This window comes from Lonchura striata, chromosome 4 (assembly GCF_050655825.1).
Source record: "Lonchura striata isolate lonStrDom1 chromosome 4, ASM5065582v1, whole genome shotgun sequence".
NCBI lineage: Eukaryota > Metazoa > Chordata > Aves > Passeriformes > Estrildidae > Lonchura > Lonchura striata.
Genome location: NC_140706.1, coordinates 53,029,859 through 53,052,702, shown reverse-complemented (window position 1 = coordinate 53,052,702; position 22,844 = coordinate 53,029,859). Strand labels below are relative to the sequence as shown.

The 22,844-nt window shown below is 36.7% G+C and overlaps 1 protein-coding gene across 6 annotated transcripts in view; it reads left to right on the top strand.

Moving 5' to 3' along the window:
- Positions 1 to 22,844, top strand: part of CCSER1 (coiled-coil serine rich protein 1) — a 641,644-nt gene that overhangs the window by 539,203 nt on the left and 79,597 nt on the right. The gene's annotated exons all lie outside the window — the stretch shown is intronic.

Below are 22,844 nucleotides of genomic sequence, written 5' to 3'. Positions count from 1 at the left end.
AGCTTTGCAGCAGGGTTAAAATGGTATTTGTGGCTGTGGACTGCAGAACCAAATATCCTGATCCTGGAAACCACACTCTTTCTAAGAAAAGAGACTCCAACTACAGGTGCTATCTTTGGATTTTTTCCTTTGATACTTACACTCTTGATAGGTCAGTGATGCTCATACTTGAACTGGCTCTCAGGTGCAATAAGGGATATTTGTGTCTCTGTCATGAAAGAAGGACATGAGGAGAAGCATATTTTATCCTTCTACCTACAAAAAACTTTAAATACCTATCCAGTCCTGCTGTTTCCATAGGAAATTCAAAACTTCTTGTTCTTATGAGTTCTTAAAAGTAAGAAGGCATGCCTGGGGCTCTCTGATATATGATATAACTAGCAGTGGAAGGCAAAAAAAACCAAAAATGTAATATAAGAAATTACCTCATAACCTTGCAAAGACAGTTCATATTTTTTGGCCACAAGTAGAAAGCCAGTTCAAAATAGAAAGTCTGCTTGGGTTGGAAAAACTGGAACAATGCTCAAAAAGAATTATTCTTTCTCATCAAATAGATATTTTGTCACAACAAAATTGTCATTTCAGATGGTTAGAATGCTTCTCATATGGATTATTGTTTGGTATTGCACAGGTTTTTTTTCTTACCAGGAGATAGAAAGATTATTGTTTGATGTATAATTGAGTATATATAAAAAACTTGTTTTAAAGATGGCATGAGTTAAAAAAAAAAAAGAAAGAAAATGTATGTGAAAGATGCTAACTAAAGATCCTACCATAATGTTCTCTCAGTTATAGCAGTTCATGTTTTATTCATTTGTCACCCTTGGCACTCAATTACATCAAATTCTCATTGGAAATACAAAGAGTGGATTCCCACTCTCTTTTTTTTTTTTTCTTGTTTTATTGCGGATGTGCTTGAAAAAAGAAGCATGTGTTCAGCTTGGTCTGAAGGTGGTGAACTTCAGAGCTCTCCAGACCTGTTCTGCAAATTTGTCACATTATACCAAGTGAAGTGACCCATCTTCCATGTTGGGGGCAGTGTTCCTCTGTGCTTCTCTCTTGTTAAGGATGGGCACTCAGGAAATGAAAAGCGTATCCAGTAATTGTCTCAGTCTTGTAAGATCTTAAAAGTTTCAGATTGAAATGTAGACGTGGAACTGGAATACATTAGGAACTTTAATATATGGAAGAATGTTATGGATTTGGGCAGCTGGTTTTCCTGGGTGATGCTCTGCCTGCTTGGACAAAGTGATCAGCTGTATGGAAACGTTGCTCTGGCTTCTGTAATGTGAGATACTGCTGGGGCTGTACATCTGTGATGGTTTTAAAATAACACTGCTGAGCATGCTCTAAGTGTACAATATAGTCCGTGTGTGCCACAGCTCATAAAACTGACAGCATCATCAAAGATGGAAATGACATTTAGTTCAAACTCTTGGACATTGCCAATTTCTGATAATTTCATGTTGAAAACTTTTCTGCCTAGCCATGAGGCTGAACAGAAGAATTAGCAAGATGGTACAAATCACAGTATACATATTGCCATAATTCTTGGATGATTTTCAGTAGGAAAACTAGAAGTAAAAACTTTACTATCTTTCAAAGTGTTTGCACAAGCACTTTTGCAACTATGTGCCACCTATTACTCAGTAAGTGAATTCTAGTTAGCCTTCAAAAGTCTTTGCAAACCCAGATAACCTTTTTTGAAGCTCAGACATGAAAGATAAAGTCTAAGAATGTGTATGTGCATATATCTCAGTTTAAAAAAAATTAAGGTGCCAAATATGACTTTCTAGGTCAGTGAAATAACTGAACTAATAGCAGAGCATGCTGTTGTACATAAGACCATGCAGTTTGGCAGATTTAATTGATTGTCATGTTCTGACTTCCTCTGAGGAGGACATGGGGTGTGTGCATGTAAATTGAAATGCCATAGCAATTATGGAGTTATTTAAAATATTTATGCATGACACTTCCATTTTGCAATTGAATTATAGTATTTATTCTTATGCTGGTGTCTTGGTTTGACAAGAGTCAAGACAGGAGTCTGTGAAGGAGGGCTAAAGCCTCCTGTGCAATGGAGAAGGTAAACCCCCTCCCTCCAAATTACTAGGATTTTTCAATTAAAAGGCTCTCAGGCAAAGATATGGGAATGGGAGTAACAATTCTTCACTAGGAGAAAACTAGATAACAATTTAAAAAGGCAAATGCAATCGGTACAAACAAAACTAGTGAAAAAAAGTCCACAACCTGAGGATTCGGGGTGTTGGTAGCAGTCCGGTTGGGATGATTGCTCCCCTTGCAGTGGCTGATGAATTGCAGCTGCAGTGGTGATCTTTAGAAGGGTATAGTTTTCTCTGAAGATCTGGTGGCAGTAGGGCCAGTCTCCCTCTGCGCCGGGGTTGCCTCTGAGCTCCGCCACCGCCTCACCGCGCTCCGGCTGCTTCTCTCGGAATCCCGCCAAAGGAGCCGCTTCTCTCAGAATCCCGCCAAAGGAGCTGCTTCTCTGCGAAATCCCACAAAGAGAGAGAGAGCTGCTTCTCTGGGAAATCCCGCAAAGAGAGAGCTGCCCTGTCCCCCAAAAGGTACCCCTTTTATCCAATAAAAGAGTGCTTGGCTTCCCCCTCTGGGTGGAGCATCTCACAATGGGATGGTGTTACGTTACCAGCCCTGCAGTGAGTCAGTCAATGGCCCATTAACAAACCATTACCTCTTCGGAGCAAACCATTGTTCTTGGAAAAGATAACAAACCTGCCCAACCTTCAACAGATGGCAAATAGAATACAAGTTTATCTTACAACCCAGGACAGCTGGTTGATGATCTTCTGGAAGATATTTGCAGAAAGGAACCTTTTCACTTTTGCCAGTAAACCACTCTTGCTTTTCTTTCTGATACTGTTCTTTTTTTTATATACAGTTGTAGAACTATGTAAGTTATGCCTATCCATCCTTATTCTAAATGATGAATGCAAGATCAATGACCAATACAATATCAAAAAATCCTGACAAATTTTCATAACTTAAAAATCATACGTAGGATTTTAATCTATAGCGAAGATGAGTAAGTCTGGGAACAGGAAAGCTTTCCAGAAAGAATTACATAAATTAAGCTAAATGTTCTGAGCAAGATTGTTTTTTTCTTATTTTTTTTCTTTTTGTCTGCTTGGTACCCTCGGAGAGAAACATTAGACACATTTTATTTCTAAGCAATATCGTTTCATTTACATCCACTCAACTCATTAGCACTAAAAAAACAAACAAACAAACAAAAAAAACCTTGTACTAGAGGTGATGAAATAATTGCTGCAAGCTGTATGTTTAGACACATTGTACAAGTTAAATGTACAGAATTCACCCATTGAGATCCCTCGTGCCCCTAGTTTGTCATTCACTCCCAATTAGGATTTTTCTGTAGAGCAAACAAACAAAAATCCCTCAAGGAGCAATTCTTCAAGGCGTTGAGTATACAAAGAAGGTGAATGTCCCTTGATTGAGCTAAAGTCATCTCTCAGAAGTTCACTCCTGTGCTGGAGTATCCTGTACCCACTGTAATCATTGGAGAGTTTTGATATTTATTCTCCTCTCTTCATTCTCACCACTACCATTTAATTTTTTTAAATGTGTTTCCATTACATGAGACCATTTTTCTGTGGTACAGAGTTAGTTTCTTTTTAGATATTTAGACATGGTCTACTAATGGTCTACAAGCTCTGATGAGCTTTTGGAGTCTATTAAAAAAGTGCAGGTTTCTCATAAGTAGATCTGCAGTAGGTCCACACCTTTGTAGAAGCTGGAAGAGGTCTATTGTCCTCCAGCTTCCCTTTTCCCACCTGTATAGCTTAGTATAAGACACAATGTATATGAAGTTTATAGCTGTTGCTTTTAGGATATTGAGGATACCTAACTACATCTTTAATTATTTTCCCCATGTTTTTATTGCAGAAAATTTTAAAGAGTTTGCTTTAATTAACACTGATGAGTCTCTGAGTCTCTGGCCACACTGTAAATTCTGAGCTTGTGCAGGAAATGTATCTGAATCCCTTTCAATGTAAGGAGGTTTTGGCATATGCTGTGGTCCATATGGAATCATAATGGCAATTTTCTTAGTCCTCTTTTCTACAGTCAGTCTTATTTTTGATGGTACAGCTTCTTTTTTTTTTTTTTTCCTTTTGAATTATAACAGTAACAGTTTGGAATGGGCCAGTGATAGATATGATTCTACATGTCTGTCCTCTGGGTTGGTGGAACATGAAATATTAGATAGCTTTTGCAATTATGCTGCTGTCGAGTTTAGGTTTTATATGGTTAGAAGTGATACAATATTTCAATTGAAAAGTATCTACTACTGCTAAGAGGGTGCAGGGGATAATTCTGATGAAATGAAATCCCTATAAAAGTCTGTTTAAAACTAATTCATCCTTGTGAATAGCTGCAGCCATGAATTTGGGTAGCAGCCTTGATGTTTCAAGAGGAAATGAAATAAGTTTGTTCTTTGCCCAGAAAAACCCCAGAGTAACATTGATAAAGCAGTTAAGCAAACTAAGTTTCAAATATGGTTTTAGCATATCAATGTCAGAATACTCTGTGGCTTCCAGCAGGGCCTTGCAGAAGATGTGAGATCCAGGCTCTGGCCAAAATAGTGTAGTGGTATGTTTTTCTTTGATTTGATACTTGTTCAGTGTCTGTTCACCCCCCCCCACCAATCTCCTCCCTTCCCCAGTTGTCAGTCTTCCCAAGCTCTTCCCTAACCCCCTCCTCTCCAAGTTGTCAATCCTCCCTTTCCCTGCCCCTTTCCCCAGAACATTCCCTGTCATTCCTCCTAGCCTGCTCCCCTGCTTCCAGAGCATTCCCTGTCTATTTAGTGAGGCTCAACACCCTATTGCTTACTTTGTGTTACTCCCCTCCCCTGTCTCCCCTGATAGGTTTGTGCTATGTTACTCCCTCCTTAGACTCCTCCCCAGCCCTACCCTCATTGGTTGCTGTTCCTAAACCTCTCCTCCTGAGTTCCTGTATAAAACCTTTGTTTGCCCTCCCCAGAGGGTCTTGGGGCTCGCTGAATAGAACAGTCCTGTGCACCCCCCAAGTCCCGTATCGCCTTTGTCTGTCCCCGTGCTGACAACTGGGACCGCAGAGCTTTGCAGGGGGAGCGGCCGCCCGTTCTCTTCCCTCGCTGCACAGCACGGCACCGCTCAGGATATCGCGGCGAGAGGAGCTGCCTGTGTTACAACAAAATAGTGTGCAGAAGACAATATTTGTATTCTTCTCTTGCCATTTATTGATAGTACCTGGCACCCAACTCTTGTTTTGTAGAATTGGTTTGCTGTTGTGTTTTGCCAAGGACAAGAAGGTGTGTAGCTGACTAATATCATGAATCTCGACATCCCAAAGTGCTCCTACCTCTATGAATAAAAAGCTAATTAAAGTAGGAAGTCAGTGAGTTTGGAAAGGAGGATTTTTAGCTAGTCAGTAGAATGACTGGAAATAAATGGATTGATTAATTAAAATCAGTATATCTACTTACAAAGTGAGGTACTGGAGCATGATTTATGTGGGGAGTTATTGTGCTGGACGCTTTGAGAATTAAATGTAAAAGTCTCATTCTCAGTTCCAAGGTTGAATACAAATGCTTGTGAGCTGGCCCCTGTTAAATCGTGTCCTGTCACTCTCAAGCATTCAAAATTTCCATCGAGGACAAACACACAAATTCCTTCCTTAACCTCCAATTTCCTTCCTGTTGCTACATGTGGTGTTAACCCCCATGAAAATTTACTAAAGTGAGGTTTTTTTCCAGTCTTCATATAAATCTCTCTCTGTGTCTCTCATAGTGCTGTATAAAATTTGTTGATGAGAGATTAAATGTGTGGTACTTGCATGCTGGTTAACCATCCTAGGAATAATTGATTGTAACTATTCCCTTTTATGCCAAAAGACTTATTAGGCATGCTCCACTGGAGAGATAATGTAAAATGTTTTACCAAATTTTAGGTATTTACTTAGGGCTATGTCTTGATATTTTATTATAAAGTGTCAGGAAATCTATTTGTATCAAGGAAATATTTATAAACATTCATTTTGGAAAGTTTCCAGTTGGCTATTGGATAATTCCAGACAGAAACATTTTTCTTCCCCAGTAAAGACACACAGATAAGACAATTGTGAGCCCTTCACATAAAGATAGACCAAGAAATGTAACACTGATGATATTCATTAAGGGAATGGCATGAAAAAAATACAGAAAAGAAAAAAAAAAATTCTTTCTAAAATAGAAAACAAAACTTTAGAGGCAATCAGATTTTATGTTTTCTGCTGAGAATAGTTAACAGTGTGAGACAGTAGTAACAAGGATTCTGTATAAAGTCCATAGGCAAACCCAGGGGAACCTATGCAAGGGAAGGGGAACTAACATTGGGATGTATAGAGTTTACCCAGAAGAAATTAATGAAAGGAATTTCCACTTGAAGCACTGAATGAGCTGAAAGGATGTCACAAAAAAAAAAAAGACCCAACCAACCAACCTAAACCTAAAAAAACAGCCCTCAGAGAAACCAGTCTCATGCTGTTTTCAGTCTGTGTTGGCCAGTTGCATGAGGAAATGTCCCACAGTTGTACCTGGAGTTGATCCTGCTGCTGGGGAGCTCTACCCTCATCCTCTGGGTATTGGGGGTTTTGGTTGTTTCTAGTTTGGTTGGTTGGTTGATTTGGTTCATTTTTATTTTAGTTATAGGGGGTTTTTCACCTTAGGATTTTGTACCTTTCATATCAGTGTTTGCTTTTAAATCTTCAAGCTGCTAACTGCCCACATCAGCTCTGAGTAAAGGTGTCTTGAGACTGCATAGGCCTGTGGGGAAAGAGGAAAAAATGCCTCCCAGGTCTTCTTCTGGACTACTACACTCAGTAATAAGCAGCACAACATCTCTTAGAGTGAATTTCAGCAGCAGACAAAACCCACCCCCTCTAAAGTACTGATACATCCATGTAGGGAGATGAGCTAGATCTCCGTGCAAAGGATGGAGGAGTTGCATTTCTCTGTATTATGCCCGTCTAATCTTTTTACTGAATTGCATTAAAATGTAAGGTGGGAACAAAAGCCTAGAATGAGTATTTAAATGACAGTGGGTTTGCATGTTGAATTGCAGGAATGAAGCCCAGTGGTTGAGGTAGCTGAGTGAGCTGTGGCAGAGCTTTACGTGGTTTTAACAGGACTACTTGCATTCAGCAGTTTGAATTTGAGCCTCAGTTCTGGTAGTCTTTTGCATTTAGGATTATTTTTATTCATGGCATGGGATCGCCTCTGTTATCAATCCTCAGCAGACTTCTTGATAATAATTTTTAGTTTCCGTTACAGGCAACTTGGTTAAACACTATTTGTTTTGGGTCTTCCTTCCGATCTTAGTGGTATCCAATTAGTAGTAGGAGATATTTAACCTTTTTCAGTTAACCATGGCTTTGCTGACCTGCCATCAAAATTTTAGCGATGTCTCTATTTGAAACTACTGAAAAGTTTCACAATTTTAATGAAAATATTAGGAAGAGGTGGGATAACACGGTGACTTTGCTGCCTGCATCAGTGGATTCAACTGCTGTTTCATCCTGGTGCCTTGAACTTTGTATGTTATTACAATGGCTTTCAATTCTTTGATTTATATGTGACTTTAGAACATAACTTTTTGCGTTTTAGTTCTGTCATTTATTTTTAGATGTATTTTCTCAGTAATTGAAAGCTGTGATGGTTCACTAAGGAGAATGATAGCAGAAAAGAATCAGCCTGCTGTGATTCCAACATTTCACTTTGAACCCTCAGCTGGCTCCATGATATGTAGCAATTTTGCCTTGAAATATGGGATTTCGGTCTATAATCTAATTATTGCTGATTTATAAGGTAATTTAAATTAATTTAAGTATAGTATTAATGATTTCTCAGATAAATCAACTGAATAACAGAAAAAAATTACGCTGTTTTTCATCACTATGTGGTTGCTTTAGTTGTATTTGATTTCTCAGTTTTATTAATTTGTCATGCTTTTCAAATTGCACTAGTCAAATATATAAACCAAAACCCCTAAGAGCACTTGAAGTTTCCAAGGAAAAAAAAAGAATGCATAAGGTGAATGTGAGCTCAGTTCTTAGCAAATATAATAGTTTACTTGTTTATAATTAATTAATTGTTGTTTTGCTTGTCATCTTAGAAGACTCATGTCCGAGGTTTTCCATTTATTTCCAAATTGTCATGGTTAGGTACTTTTCAGAAAATGAACATAATTTGTGTGCACATAAAATATATAATACATACAATGTGTTTAGTGTACTGTTACAATAACGTATATTAGCAGAGGACATACAGATAATATTGGCAAAAAAGAAGTTCCAATTGAATCAATTTTCTCTTTTTGTACAAGTGTGAGCAAATCCTTAAAAGATATAGTTACCATTTTCCTCTAGTAAATTGATATAGTCAGAATGAGAGATTATTCAAAAGATTCAGAGTTTCAGCAATCCAGGTAATACTAAAATTTTTAATTTCTTATGAATCTGTATCCTAATTGAAAAGAAAAAAAAAAAACCCATAATGTTAGCCTAGTCCTTATAGCTGTATTTCTTATTTCTATAGCTTGTATTTCTTATTTCTAATGGTGAATCCAGAAATGCAGTCCCTCAGCTCCTTTGATACAGAGCCCTGTCTATGCATAAGAGGGCATTACAGTTAAATCTGCAACCCTATCCTTCTCCCACAGTCAGTAATCTGGCTATTTGCTGTTGCAGAAAGAAAAACCCCCAAAAATACAATAGCAACATCAAATTTTTCTATAGTAATTTTTTTTGTATCTCTTTTTGTGAATGGCTTTCAGCAGTGATTACATCTTGCAATAGAATTTATTCCATTAGTGGACCAATGTATGAGAAAATCTGTAATTCCGATTTTAGGTAATTAAAACACTAGTTATAAATGACAGGTGGGTCTAAGGTTATCTTTATTTTTCTGGTCATGTATCACTTGATAGGCTGAATGCACGAGTTGTAAGCAGTTGCTGCTGCTTAACATTTCTTCGCTTTGTTGCCAACAGAGGTTAAAAAGGTTGCCTCCCTTTACTGTCATCCATCTGTGCCTCCTCAAACCACAGCACATCCCTTCCCTTCTGTTCCATGATGGCCTTGTTCAGGTGTGGGGAGCCTAAGCATGGCAGTGAAGGAACAGACAACAGGAACCTCCTAAGCAGTGTTTCAGCACCTAAAAATATTATGGGGAACCTAATTTGCAAAAAGTCAAATAGTGCCTGGACTGGGCTTTCTGAAAGCAGGTGGATCACACCACATTGTTCAACTCCCCTTGGGTACCCTGCTGAACCAGGCAGTCAGAGCTTGGTCTGTACTTCTCTAACCCTCCAGTTGTTTCTTCTCGTGGACATATAAAAACCAGAAAAAACAGTCACAAGGTGAAGTTTTAGTGGAGGTAGTTGTTGTATATTTTTATATGTATATTTTATGGCCTTCTTTATAATCATCTAGCCCTCTCTGGAATATGTCAAGATCAATTTTAAATGGTCCTTTTGTTAATTTAACCAAGTTTTTTCCTCTGTGGTTGAAAAGCTGTTGAACACCTCACTCCATGTGTTGGTAATCTGAAGTAACACATAAGGTCAAAGTGCTCAACAACAAAAACGCAGTTGCACCCTGGTGACAGTGGTGGGATTTGTTTCTAGTCTGTAATACTCTAATAATATAGGAAGTTTTGCCCTCAGAGAGGACTAGTCTTTCTTTACTGCAGCTGCAAGCAGAATGTAAGCAAAAATCAAGGTGAGATCTGTAAAGATGATCAGTTTAGTTTAGAGGTCTGAAATGAGTTGAAGGGAATACTTCACTATGTCCATGAAGTTTTCTAGTTGTTCATTTTTGTTATGTGTGTTTGAATACCATTCTCATTCCTTCTCTCTTTTTTTTCTTTCTTTTACCTTCCATCCATCCATTGTCATGCATTGCATTCTTGATTACAGTCTATGTAATCGTTACCACTGTGTGAAGGCAACTTCCCACGTCATCAGGTACAGTGTCACATGTCAAAAAATGTTTGTGTGTTCTCAAACCTATTCAGTATTGTGATAGCAAATTTCTCCTACGTTAGCATCTTTTCTTCCTCTCTTCCTTTCCCATTCAGTATGAAATAACATTGCTGTAGGAAAGCGATTTTTAAAATTAATGTCTTTAAAAAAAAAAAGTTTAATTTTCTGGATCAAAGGTGTACTGTCTTAAGGGCTAAAAAGCAGTACTATATGGATTTTTGGTTGTCCACAGGTTATGGCGTGGAATATGTAGTTTTTTTAATAGATTAATAAATGCTATGAAGTTTCATTTTTGCAAAATCCTTGAGCTGCATTGTTCAGTTATGTTTTATTGTGATTGTGATTGGTTTATGTTAAAAGCCTGATACTCTCAGCTGTAGTTTTCATTTCTGTAATGGTAAATACAGATGGATAAATAAGTGCTTTTGTCAATGCTTAGTGTTCTAGTTTTATATCTAAACTGTCATCTTCAGTGTTTATGTGGCCTTTAGAGACATGTTATTTGCAGGTTGCTAGATGGCTAGATGATTTTTTTGAGAAAGTAGTAAGATCCTGAAGATGCTCATTTACATGCAAATTTTTATAACTTTTAATTATGGTTCTGAACATCATTGGCTTGTAGCTTGATTACTTTTGCATGTAGCAGAAGAAAATATCATTAAAGAGCTGTTGCAAGAAACTGTTTTTAGCAATAGTAGAAAACTGTCTTGCAACAGCTTTTTCGGGATTAAAATTAATGTAATTATTGTTAGTTCATGAGCTTACGCACATTTATTATACTTAGACATGTGGAACATGAATCATATCTTTCAAAGCATTCTTCTTACAAGAAATAAGGAACAAGTGTTCTTTCTAAATGAAAATTACCAAATTCAAAACAGGTAAAAATTATTGCAACCCAATTGCATCTGATGTGACACATCTCATACACCATTTCTAATACCAGTCCTTTCAGTTGAAAATTTATTTTGGATCAACTTAAAGTCATTATGAATGAGGAAAAAAAAAAGCTTTGAAAATTACACAGTGACTATTTCTAGGCTTTTTAGTTATATCTCACCTTTTTCATTCTGATATCCGGTGTCTCTGCAACAACTTCAACAGCATAATCATTTCCCCATTTGAATATATTTAACTTACTGTATCAGTTCTTTCAGTAGGACACTGGTTGTTTTGTCTGTCCTTTCAACTTCAGACTGTAAAATGGTAATAAATTAGGTAAATGGTAATAAATTAGGAAAAAGGAAGTGGCAAGTACTTCTTTTTAAAGTAATACTCTGAAATAGCTGGATTTAGATGTGCAACTTTTTCGTGTGCTGAATGATAACAGCACTTAGAGCTGCTGAGATCCACCTCGATATTTTCTAGAGAGGCTGGAGGTATTCAGGATGTACTTTGGTATAAATAGGATGCTGTTCTAAAACAGCTGCAAGCTGCAGCTTTGTAGCATGCAAACTGCAAAGGTGCATTGTTGTGAGGTCAAATCTAAATGAACTGTCATTGCTCCCTTGTTGTGTTCCAACATGTGTTGCATAATTACATTACTTTAATGTATTTTCCTTACTTATTAATAAGGCAAAATATGTGGGATGTAAAATTATCTATTAATTGGCACAGTTTAGCCAAGGGATAAGGGTCGTGCTTCAGTTGTTCTAATCACATGAGGTAATGGCTTTGTTACAGTACCTGCTGTAGAATCACTAAATGCAAAAGGACAAATCTAACTTAAAATAATTAAAAACGGATTTGTTTCAAAAGTGAGCTTCCTAGAGAAGGAATAGCTGGAAACTTTGAGATAACTAGAGATATATGTAATGGATGGATGAATAGTTGTATAACCAAGTCTAGCTGCACTGGTGGGCTCAGTCATTTTGCAGCATTTTTGGACTCAGATTAGTAGAGACAATTCCACATTATAAACAGTTCTTTTGGGTCAAAGAAGCACACAGTATACCTGTCATGCTTAAAATAAGACTTAAATCTGTTTGCAGATTTAAATATTCCACTTTTACTAAGGTTTCGCAATCTCAAGATCACTCCTGAAGTTCAAACACTTCTTTTGGTATTTGAAGACCATATAATTCCAGCAGCTCTTTTTTTTACATTTTTTGCATAACCTTAGTCTGATTATCAAAGTTTAGTAAACTGTAGTCATTGAAAATAATTTTTAAAGTGAATGTCTATAATAAGGGAGGAGATCAGGCCCCAAATAAAATACAGAAGTCTGTATTTTGCTTCTGGGAACAGTCTGAGAACAAACAGAAAAGCCTCATTTTGTAGCACTGCTCACAAATGTGCTAGTAAAATCTACCAAATAATTCTGCCTATTTTCTGCATTGTATATTGTTGGTAAGAAAGTAGGAAAATTCACACAAAAGTGTTATTACAGTGTATGGATCATTTATTTGAAGTAAGTTGAGAAAAAGAAAAGATGTATTTAGCTACTTAAATTGCAGTCTGGTAATCTAAGCATTCTGTGATTGCATTGTTTGTATTATAATAATAATAATCACAAATATCCCTTAAATGATTGCACAGGTTGGGCTAGCACTTTTTAGATGTAATCAGTAGTAAGTGAAGCTAAACAAGGAGTACTGTTTCTATCTGGGCTGTTGCCCTGTGCTACTGAACTTTCTGTTCTGTGTATTTTCACTGGTAAAGCCTTTTTTTTTTTTTGTCACATCTTGGCACTTTGAACTACCTCAGTAAGATTGTATGTCTGTGGCTATTGGAATTTAAATACTTGAAATTTTTTATAATTTTTAAATTTAGTTTCTAAGACATAGAGTAAGTGTAGTATGGAATTGCCATGTAATTAGTACTGTGCTTTTACATTTGACAATTAATAATTGATATTTCAGGTTATATCCAGGTGTTATTCTGAGATGAAATTGTGAGATTTCAAAGTATTGTTTGACCCAAATCATTAAAAATCTGCTGGAGGATTTTCTTCCAAGTCTGTTTTGGTTTTATGCAGAACATATTAAAAACTGAAAAAATCTCCATGCTCCCAAAGTCTCAAGTTAATCTCTGTAGTTCCACTCATGAAGCGGCTGAAATTCTACACTGTTATAATTTTGTGAAAAAGCAAGAAATCAAATCTATCTGTAATTTTATTTTATAAAGAAAATACTATTACAGTTTCTCTGAAATGTGCTTGTGGGTATATTTGAAATATGCTGGGAATACGAATGCTTGATGGCATTAAGTGCAGACAATGAATCATGGTGATCAGATATTCTCTATTAACAAACCATATATTTTTAAAAAGACTAATTTTTGTAACTCAAAACATCAGTCCTTTTTGTTTCAGATTTTAATGAAACAATTCAATTTTGGCACACAGCTGTAATGGACAAATGTCAGAGGATGGAAGCAAGGGGCAGCGTGTTTCAGTAAATCTAAATACATTAATTATATTCAAATTCAATTTTAATGTCATTCTTGTTGTTTTCAAGTCTAGCCAGAGTCCTTTAGAGATGTTAGTTGGTGTTTTTTTCAGCACAGGCTGGGAAGATGAGTGTGTCCCAGTTTGCTTGATACCTGCTGCTGTCCTGTGCTGTTGCAGTTAGGTCAGCTGAACTTCACACTGCTTTTGACTCCTCCTGTTTTTCAGTGCTAATTTTAAGCAGTTTATTAAGTGAGGGTGAATTTTTCATGGATCAATGTATTCCTGTGAGCCTTTGATAATTTGAATGATCACTATTTCCACTTGCACTCATCTAAGCTACTTTAGTAGATAGTACAGTAGGCTGAGGCAATGAATGATTTCTTCTTTCCAGCCGTATGTCGGTCATGCAATATAACTGCAAATCAGAGCTAGACAGTGTGCCAATTACTACTTCCAAAATGTGTCTCTCCCACAGAAGTTATTTATGCACACTGCTAATTAGCCACTGAGGCTTTTGTTCACTGGAGGAGAACGGATCCACATGCATGGCACTGCAGGAAGCCTGAAGCATGGGCAAGGATATCTGTGTCCAAGGCCCCAGGCCTCCTCCTTCTCAGCAGGACATTCTGACTTTCAGTAATAATATACACTTTAAGATAAAATACTGCCACAGGTGTTGGTGGCTTGTAATTTCAGACCTTACATGAAGAAGGGCATGAGGGACTTTAGGCAGGATCAATATGAATAAAAAGTCCAGGAAAATGTTCTGCCTTCTCCCACTTTCATTACTCAGAATTTTCTTATACTGCTGAGGAGCCTTGGAAAATGTCTATATTTAGAACTTTCCAAAATAGCAATTGACTCTTACTTTCATTTCTTTTGTTTCATTTCTTAAGTGTAATTTATTTATTTTTTTGTTTCAGATACTTCACCCAGGAAAACATGTGCTTCTTCTATCTTGTCTAACCAATCCTTCTCATTTTCACCACTTACACATAAACACCCCATAAAGAAATAATGTAACGGAGACATATCTCTGCTCAGAGGTATAGCACTTGTTTCAAATAAACAGCAAGTTGGTGAGAAATGGGTGAGAGATGTAACAGTACAATGCAGTCAACCATAACTGGGGAAAAATATAGAGGCTAATTGAGGAGTAAGGCAGAGAGCAACCATGACGGAGAAGTTGTTGTAATCAAGCTGACCTGCGTAGGATGTGAAAACATTGAAATCATGAGGAGCAAAAGGAAAGTTGTTATTAAATCAGTTATAGTTAATTTAATGATTATTTTAGGTAGAACTAAGATTTCAACCTGTTATTGAACTTCTGCTCCCTTTCCCCTTCCAGTTATTCTCTCCTTTTTTGCATGTAACTGTGGTGGCAGCCTCACCTTAAGCATGGTTTATTGTTTTAGTTAGTTGCTGTTCTTTGTGATGTCAGTTTAGGAGCAATGTCTACTGAGTGCCCTCACCTCAAAGATCTTCAGTTATGCTCTATACTAGTGTTCTTTCTGAGCCCATAAATCTCCCCTTCTACAGTGGCCCAGCATGATTAGGATGAGCAGTAAGTACTCTGCTCATCCTTCTGCTCTCCGTGGTCCTCTGCTGCTGCGGGGGCCTCTTAGAAGGACCTTAGAGGTAAATTACTTTGGCCATGCAGCTGAGGAGGGGATGAAAACAATATTGCTTAAAAAAATTACCCTCTAAGTGCCTGCCTTCCCCTTCTGCTCCTGTTTTGCACCAAGAGTGAGAGGCTTCTACGTTTCTTTCCAAGATCTGATGGGGGCTCCTTGCCAGGGAGGATGCCATGCCCTGGGGTGCCCTAATAGGTGCAAATGTTACACTCCTGAGTCAGCAGCATAAAGATAATATGTATATTTATATACTAATTTAGGAAGCTACAGCTTTATGGAAACTTCATAGTATGTTTAAGGGACAATGATTTATTAGCCACTGTCAGGAAAATCTCTATAAGCAGGATGGAAAAATTGCAGGAGTTGTGAAGTACATGAGGCAATAGAGGAGAAAAAGAAAGCACTTGATCTCACGAGTGCATATTTTATTCCAAATGTTGGAGGCACAACAATTATGGTCAGGGTAAATTAAAGCATTCACATAATAGAGTGAAACTCAGAATGTAATCTAAACTTGTGATAATAGTATAATTTATAATAATGGTATGCTTTCAGGTTGTTTTTACATATTTCCAGTATTGAATGAACAAAACCAAGAAATTCACATTTCTACTCCTAGGAAAAGAAGTATGGCATTTAAATAGCTGTAGAAGTTAACTTTGAAAAGCCTACAGTTGAATATCTAATTGTTGGCAGTAATGCTCCTCTGCATTCACTGACCAATGTGGAAAATTTAAAATATGAATTATTATTTGTATGAAACCTTTCAAGAGAAGATGTAAGTAAAGGTAAATGATAGTCACTCATTTATCACTGGCCATAGTAGAAAGTGGCAGCCAGAAGCTTATTAATTCTGATATTAAAAAAAATGCTGTCACACTGTCAAATATGCCAAAGCAATGCTTTCTGGATAATTTTTCATGTCTGTTTTCCACTTCACAGAAACAGCACAAATTGAACAGGTTAACTTTTAAATAAATTTCAAGTTTATTTTTAATCAATAGCAAATTAGGGATTTCGTTTACTGAGCAGCTGTGCCATAAATTATAACAGCACAGCTCAGGTAGACAGAGATTTCGAGACTCCTGAAGACAGGAATGAGCAGTCAAGGGACAGACAGATGGGAAATTTGTTAAGCAGCTTCATTATCAGTCACAAAACCAATGTGATTTTATGTCTTCTGAGAGGTGAAGAAAAAGCATTCCTTTAGTATGATTTTACCAACTTAGAATAAGATTGTACAAAGCACCATGGAGGAATGTGATTTAGGTCTAAATGAGAGTTCAGCCAAGGGGCCAAGATTAAAACATGCAAAATAAGATGGAAATAAGAGTGTCATGACAGCACTGAAACTGCCAGTGCTACCACTCCATGCAGATCTGTCTTGCTGGGTTTGGTAGTCAAGACCAGTTGTTTGACCAGGGTTTGTTTGCTCTTATCAGAGTTGTCAATGCAGTTTTTGGAAAGAAGCAGAAAAGAGGGGCAAAAATAATGGTATAAAGATTCATGGAACTGCAATTATGTGGTAAAAGCTGTAGGTTTATAGGACAGTCTTCAGTAGAGAATGCAATGGAAATGGCTAGCTGTTTCAAATAGTCAACATTTTTTAGGCTGTTCAGTCAGCCACGTTCTTAAGAAAATCTCCTGAGCTCTTCAAAGAGCAGTGAAAATATTATTTTATTATTTTTATGTGAAGAAAAATATGCTGAGATACAAACAAATTTGTAATATGCAATAACTACAATAGGCTATTTATTAGAAAAATGGTTAAGAATTGCTTTTGCTGTGGAGGAAATGCATTCTACACAGCAGTGGTGCTGAAGCTGTACACTTCTCAAATTAGGTTTACACTTTCAGATTAGAAAAATGAGTAGAAAATGTGTTGGGATATGTGGCATTTTCCTTGGGAGCTTAATGGCTTATTTGCATAAACTACAAAATAATCAAACAAACCTGAGGCTGGCTTTTAAAATACTCACCAAGAAATAATATACTCTATTCTTGTGTAATTTTAACAAAAACTTTAATTGACCTCACAGTGTGGTGGTGTAAAAAGTGTGTGATATTGTTAGGTATTGAGATAGGCTGTTTAATAAGACATTAAGAAATAAATAGCAGATGTGGTAATAAACAGAATCAGTGTAAAACAGGTGAAGAAGTGTCCTTAATGACTGATGCACTGCAACATGTCATTTTATACTTAAATTAATGATGCAGTTTAAGAAAACTGCTAGTATACTTGTAGAAGTCATATCAATTGTATTGCTAACTTAAAATTTTATTAAAACATGTGTGAGTAATAAAATATTTTATTATTAAAATCTGGTTTTTGTGTTCTTGGGGGCAGTTTGGATTTGCAGAGCTTGATGGCACACTAATTCTCTATGAATTCTGATCAAAATGAACTTGTGCTTGTCTATGTTGTTGTTTAGGTATTTCATGAAGTCAGATAATCTAAAGCTGAAGGCAAGGATTTCATAACATAGTTCCAAAATCAATCCATTGGAAATAACCATCTACCTTTTTCCCTATCTTTAGTTAAAGACACATTCCTCATGCCCTGCTCTCACTTTTTGCCCTTTCTACTTGGTTTTGCCTCTGTTAAATGAGTCATAATTGTGCACAGTTCAATCTTTGCTCTGGCCATTTGCTGCATTGTAAAAGGCATGGAGGTCATGTATGATTGCAGAAGAGCTCAGAAGTGTTTCTCACCCTCACAGGAATAAATAAATTTGTAAATAATTATATATGCTGTGCTGTGTTTCTGAATGCTCTGAGTAAGAAATAGCACACTGAGCACACACACTAATTTTTTTACCCCTTCACTATTGAGTTGCAGTGAATTGGGTTTTTTCCTTGAGCTAACATTTATGTTTTCATAAAACTGCCATATCTCTTTATGCTATTTTCAGCTTCAATAGCAAGTAAGGCTTAGGAGTAAGACTAAATTAATAAATTATTTTCAGAAGCAAGAGACAAAGCTTTTTGTTGCAAAGATATCTGGGAAAGTCTCATCCAGATTTTAAAACAGTGCTAATGCCAAGATGTCCAACAAGAAAACTTTATGTCAAATATAGTGCACAAGTTAAGCACCTATTCAAAATTAGTCTGGATGGTAACACTGCAAGGACCTAGGGAAATAATTTTGTAGCCATATAAAGTTGTTTATTGGTCTGTAATTAAGCAGTAATCATTCAGTGCTTGACATTTTAGCACTTAACTGGCTGTAATGCAGAAGTACTAACTTCAGCTCCAAATCCCTCATTAAACTTCCAGTAAAACAGAATTACTAACTGATATATCTGTCAACATGTATTTTATTTTAAATAGTAATCAGAGAAATTATTGTAGTTCATTCTATAAATATGCATATTTTTTTCTCTTATTTTTTAAAAGTTTTTAGCTGTGACAAATTAAATAGGATGAGGTCGTAGAGCATTTTCCTTCAAAACAGTGCACAGTTCTGTGCCAGTTGAAATCTTTAGCTTCAATTATAAAGAAAAATTAAGATGTGCTGTGGAGTGAAACTACAATGGTGAAAGATTAATTAGCTAATATTTGTGAAGCTCCAAAGATAAATCAGGGTATGCAGCGTATGTGTTAAGTACTACTGTAACAGGTTGCTAAAAGCACAGTTGAGAGTTAGTTGGAGGGATGAATTTTTTCCCAATTCACTCACTTGTTCTCAAATCTTCCATATTGTGAGGACTTAAGGTGCTCATGATAATCTCACTGGCACTGGTGGATCGATACTACTCAATTAGTTCAGCCAACAATCCTTTCACAGTCTATTAGTGCCTCTACATGTCTCATCACACTAAATCCTTCGTGGGCAGCTGAATGATGAATTATTCCTCATTTGCAGTTCCTTGTCTATGGAAGGCAGTTTAACAGCTTGGTTGTTTTGGGGGCAGCAGTGACCAGTGAAGAAAAAGTTCCTTTTGTAGAGTGAGTGAATGATGCCTGAACCTAAATGTTCCTGCCCAAGCAGAACCCAAACCATGGACTACTTGATAGATTAATAGTGTATGTAGACCTCTTAATACACAAATCAGAACTGTCACAGCCATAGCAAATGAGGTGCTAGTCCAGTGTAAACTCGCTCTTTGGCTCAAAAAATCTTGATAGGTCAGTTTTGTCTGGAAGAACTTACATGGGTTCAGGCATAGCCTGGCCTTAAGTGCCATAAGGCCAGCATAAAGACATTACTTTTATTCAGATGTATGAGGGGTTGCCTCTTCTGCTACCATTGGGCAATCTGTAAAAGTGAGGTTTGATTTAATAATAATAAAAGTGGTAATAATACTACTAATAAAAACTGGATGTAGGATCTGTCCTCCCACCTAAGAAATAGTAGTCTGAGCCACTACTCAAAGGACCTGTAAAAGGAATACACAGTTCTCAGTATTAACCTAGTGATAGTTTTTTTTCTTAAAGCCCACTAACTTTGTATTTTAATATAATTTGTCATTAAATTTTACATGTTCTTCACAACTTTTTAATGAGTCTTTCTTATAAATCTGAAGAATATGTTCTCTGAATTTTTCACTTAATTGCATCTAAGTAGCAATCAATTTTGACAATGATAACATTTTTTTTTCATATTAATTTCACTAGTGTATCTTGTAGGCATTTACTGAACCATTCAACATTGTCCTGGTAGGCACATCTGTAGCCTTAACTTTATTGTCTTCAAGCTTCTATATTTACTTTATATTTCAGTATCAGAGTCTCTTTCCTGTTTAGCAGAATTCTCTTTCCTCTCTCACACACAGGCTGGGTTTTTCTGCTCTGTGCAGAAGTAGGAAAAAATTGAGAGGGCTTCCTGGTTTTTCTTAGCCCAATGACAGGGTCACACTACCTAGTGAAACCAGGGGAACTGGAAAAAGCTGGGAGTGGTGCCTTTGTGGAGAGCACCCTGGCTCTGATCCTGCCTTGCTAAGGCTTCTGTGTGAAACCAGCAGAGCTTGGCTGCAGTTATAGTTATTCACTACAATTGTAGTGAATATTGAAAACTAGGACACTTGTGAATATTTTAGTTACTTTTCAGTAGACGTCAGAAGGAGGTTCCAGGTTGCTGCATGATAAATAATAGAGACTGTGATTTATTTACTATTTATACACTCTGTGGTTGTCAGAAGAGCGTAAGTGAAAAGTCCTGTGTCACCAAAAAATTTTCCTTACTTCATCACAGTTAAGCTGTAGCTGCAACATAGCTTTTTGCTCAAGAAGGGTTTGCAGAATTTTAGTCTCTAGTTCTCTTAACCTCTGTAGAGCTATGCAGAGCTGTCACACTTAAAAATTAAGGAGAGAGGATATCAAGCTCCTTTTGTGAAACAGCTTGGAGAGTTGTGTTTTAGTTCTGCTGTAAGGCCTGGAAGTGCTTTCAAGTGCAATATGAATTAATATGCCCAGTATGAGTTACAATCTTTGATTTTTACATTTTTCAGAACTCTGATTGTGATGTACAGTAAAAAAAAAGGTATCATTTTTCTGCTCTTTAATTATTAGTGAGATAGTTGGTGTAGTCTGATGTTATATAATTGTTCAATCAGGGTAATTCTGTTTTGTCACTGCATACAGGGAGTAGACTTCTTTCTGCTGAAAGAAAGCCTCTGTGTTCCTGGAGCTGTGTCATTTCACTTAAACAAGCTCCTGAAACTCCCAAATTTTAAATATGCTCTATACCATCCATCTGTAAGTGGCCATAACAGGCAAATTTGGGTGTGATTACAGATTTTCTAATTTTGAAACTTTGTGCATTGATTTACTGCACATTTATTCATGTTCCTGGGAACCCTGAAGAAGGTGTCATTTTCAAACTCAGATTTCTGTAGATTCCAGTTACATATTGATAAAGATAGTTGTTATAACACAACTCCACAGATAGTATTTGCTATTTCCTTCTGGAATTTAATAATTTACTGTTCATTAGTAAGAATATTCTTTTCCCCTTCTTGATATTCCCATGCTTTTGCAACTACTTTGAGTGAGTAGTTCATGGCCACAATGTAGATCAGCAAATTCTCTTTATCTACTGTGTTCAATGTTTCATTTATCTTTATAGATTTTATTGTTGTTATTGTTGAGAGATGTAATGTTGTAGGAGTGTGGTTGGAGTGTGCTTTTTTTAATCTGCAATTATTTGGATTTTCAAATTTCTGTATTTTGTAACAAATTTTCTCATGAACAACTTTATTCATCACTGGGTACTTGGATTCTATAAGAATGAAAACCCTGGTATTTTTTTGCCCAAGTTTTTATCAGTCCACTTGGTCTTCAGGTTAGGAAGTAACAGATAGGAAATAACAGCCACAACAGCAATCATGCTTCATCTGAGTATTTTGTGACTGGAACTGAGCTTGTGACAGTCTTTGGTTATTTTTGCCTCATTAAAGTTCATGCTCTAAAGATATTTTGCTGCTGTTGACTAGTCTGCAGTCTGTGATAGACCAGGCAACTTACATTTGCTTGGAAGATCTTTGTCACATCTTCGCAACACTTCTCAGGTATACATTTGTTATTGTTGTCACAATTACTACATGTTGGTGTTTCTTCTGTATTAAATGAAGTTGTATCTTATATTGATCTAAAGTTTCAGTGCAATGTACTGCCATTCTGCAAAGTAACAACTTTGTAGTTTTTTTTTAATGCAGTTACTTGAGCTACTCCTTTATTTCCCAATAGATTTAGAAGTGCATTTAGATTTACCACATCTGTTTGTGTAGCCCAGGGCCCACCACGCAGCAGTGATAGGGGTCTGGAGTTGAAACGGGGTCACCTGAGAGGTTGCAAGGCTTGTGTGACATTGAGGGAGGTTTTTGATGTACACCAGTGGCACCCACTGGGCAGAGATGGTGGCAGATGAGAAGGGGCTCACATGGAACCTCTCTGAGGAGGGTGGCTGGCTTTTTCTTCACCCCTTACCATTAGCCCAAGAGAACATAGTTTTCTCTACAACAAATATTCTCTTTATTTCTAATGTAATTCACTTGCTGTTGAATTCCCACCTAATTCACACTTACTGTATTCTCTTTGTCCCTAAGTGTGCATGACATTATACCATAAATGCTTCAGCCTCTGTTAAATCTTAATGAGAAGAAAACTGGCTTGAATTAACCAGCTCTGGCTGTATCAATATTTTAGCAACATAATTTAAGACTATATGTAAAACGTGACTGGTAATTCAGAAGATTATCTACTGTTGTATAATGAGGGGAGGGAAAAGAGATAACATTTTAATGCTTTCTTAAGGTTTTGGGAAATTAAGTTCTCCCTTGATTGTACTTGCAATCAAAAGGATTTTTATGTTTTTATTTTATTTCTGTTTCATCTCCAAGCTTTATAGAAAAACCCTCCAGACCAGTGGAATTAAACTGGGATAAAATGGTGGGTTATTGCTGAAATTAAGGACCAAATTGTCATGCTTCCTCTAGAAGGAACCGAGTGTCTGTTAAGGCTCCCTTGTTCCCTGAGATTTACATTTAATGATGAAACTGCTTCTGTTTCTTTTCTTATTGACAAGTTTTTGTAGCTTAGTAAGGGTGATGTAATCATGTCAGTTTCATTCCTGGGAGGGTCATGGCTAAACGGTTTTGAGCTGTATTTTTTTATCTCCCCTCAATCCTTAGCTCAAGGATTGTGACAAAAAACCCCAGCCTAGCAATCACAAACAAATCTGTGTTTATGTGACAGTTGCTGCGACAAATAATCTACCTTTTAAATAAATTCTGTATCACAAGTATAATACTTACCTGACTACAA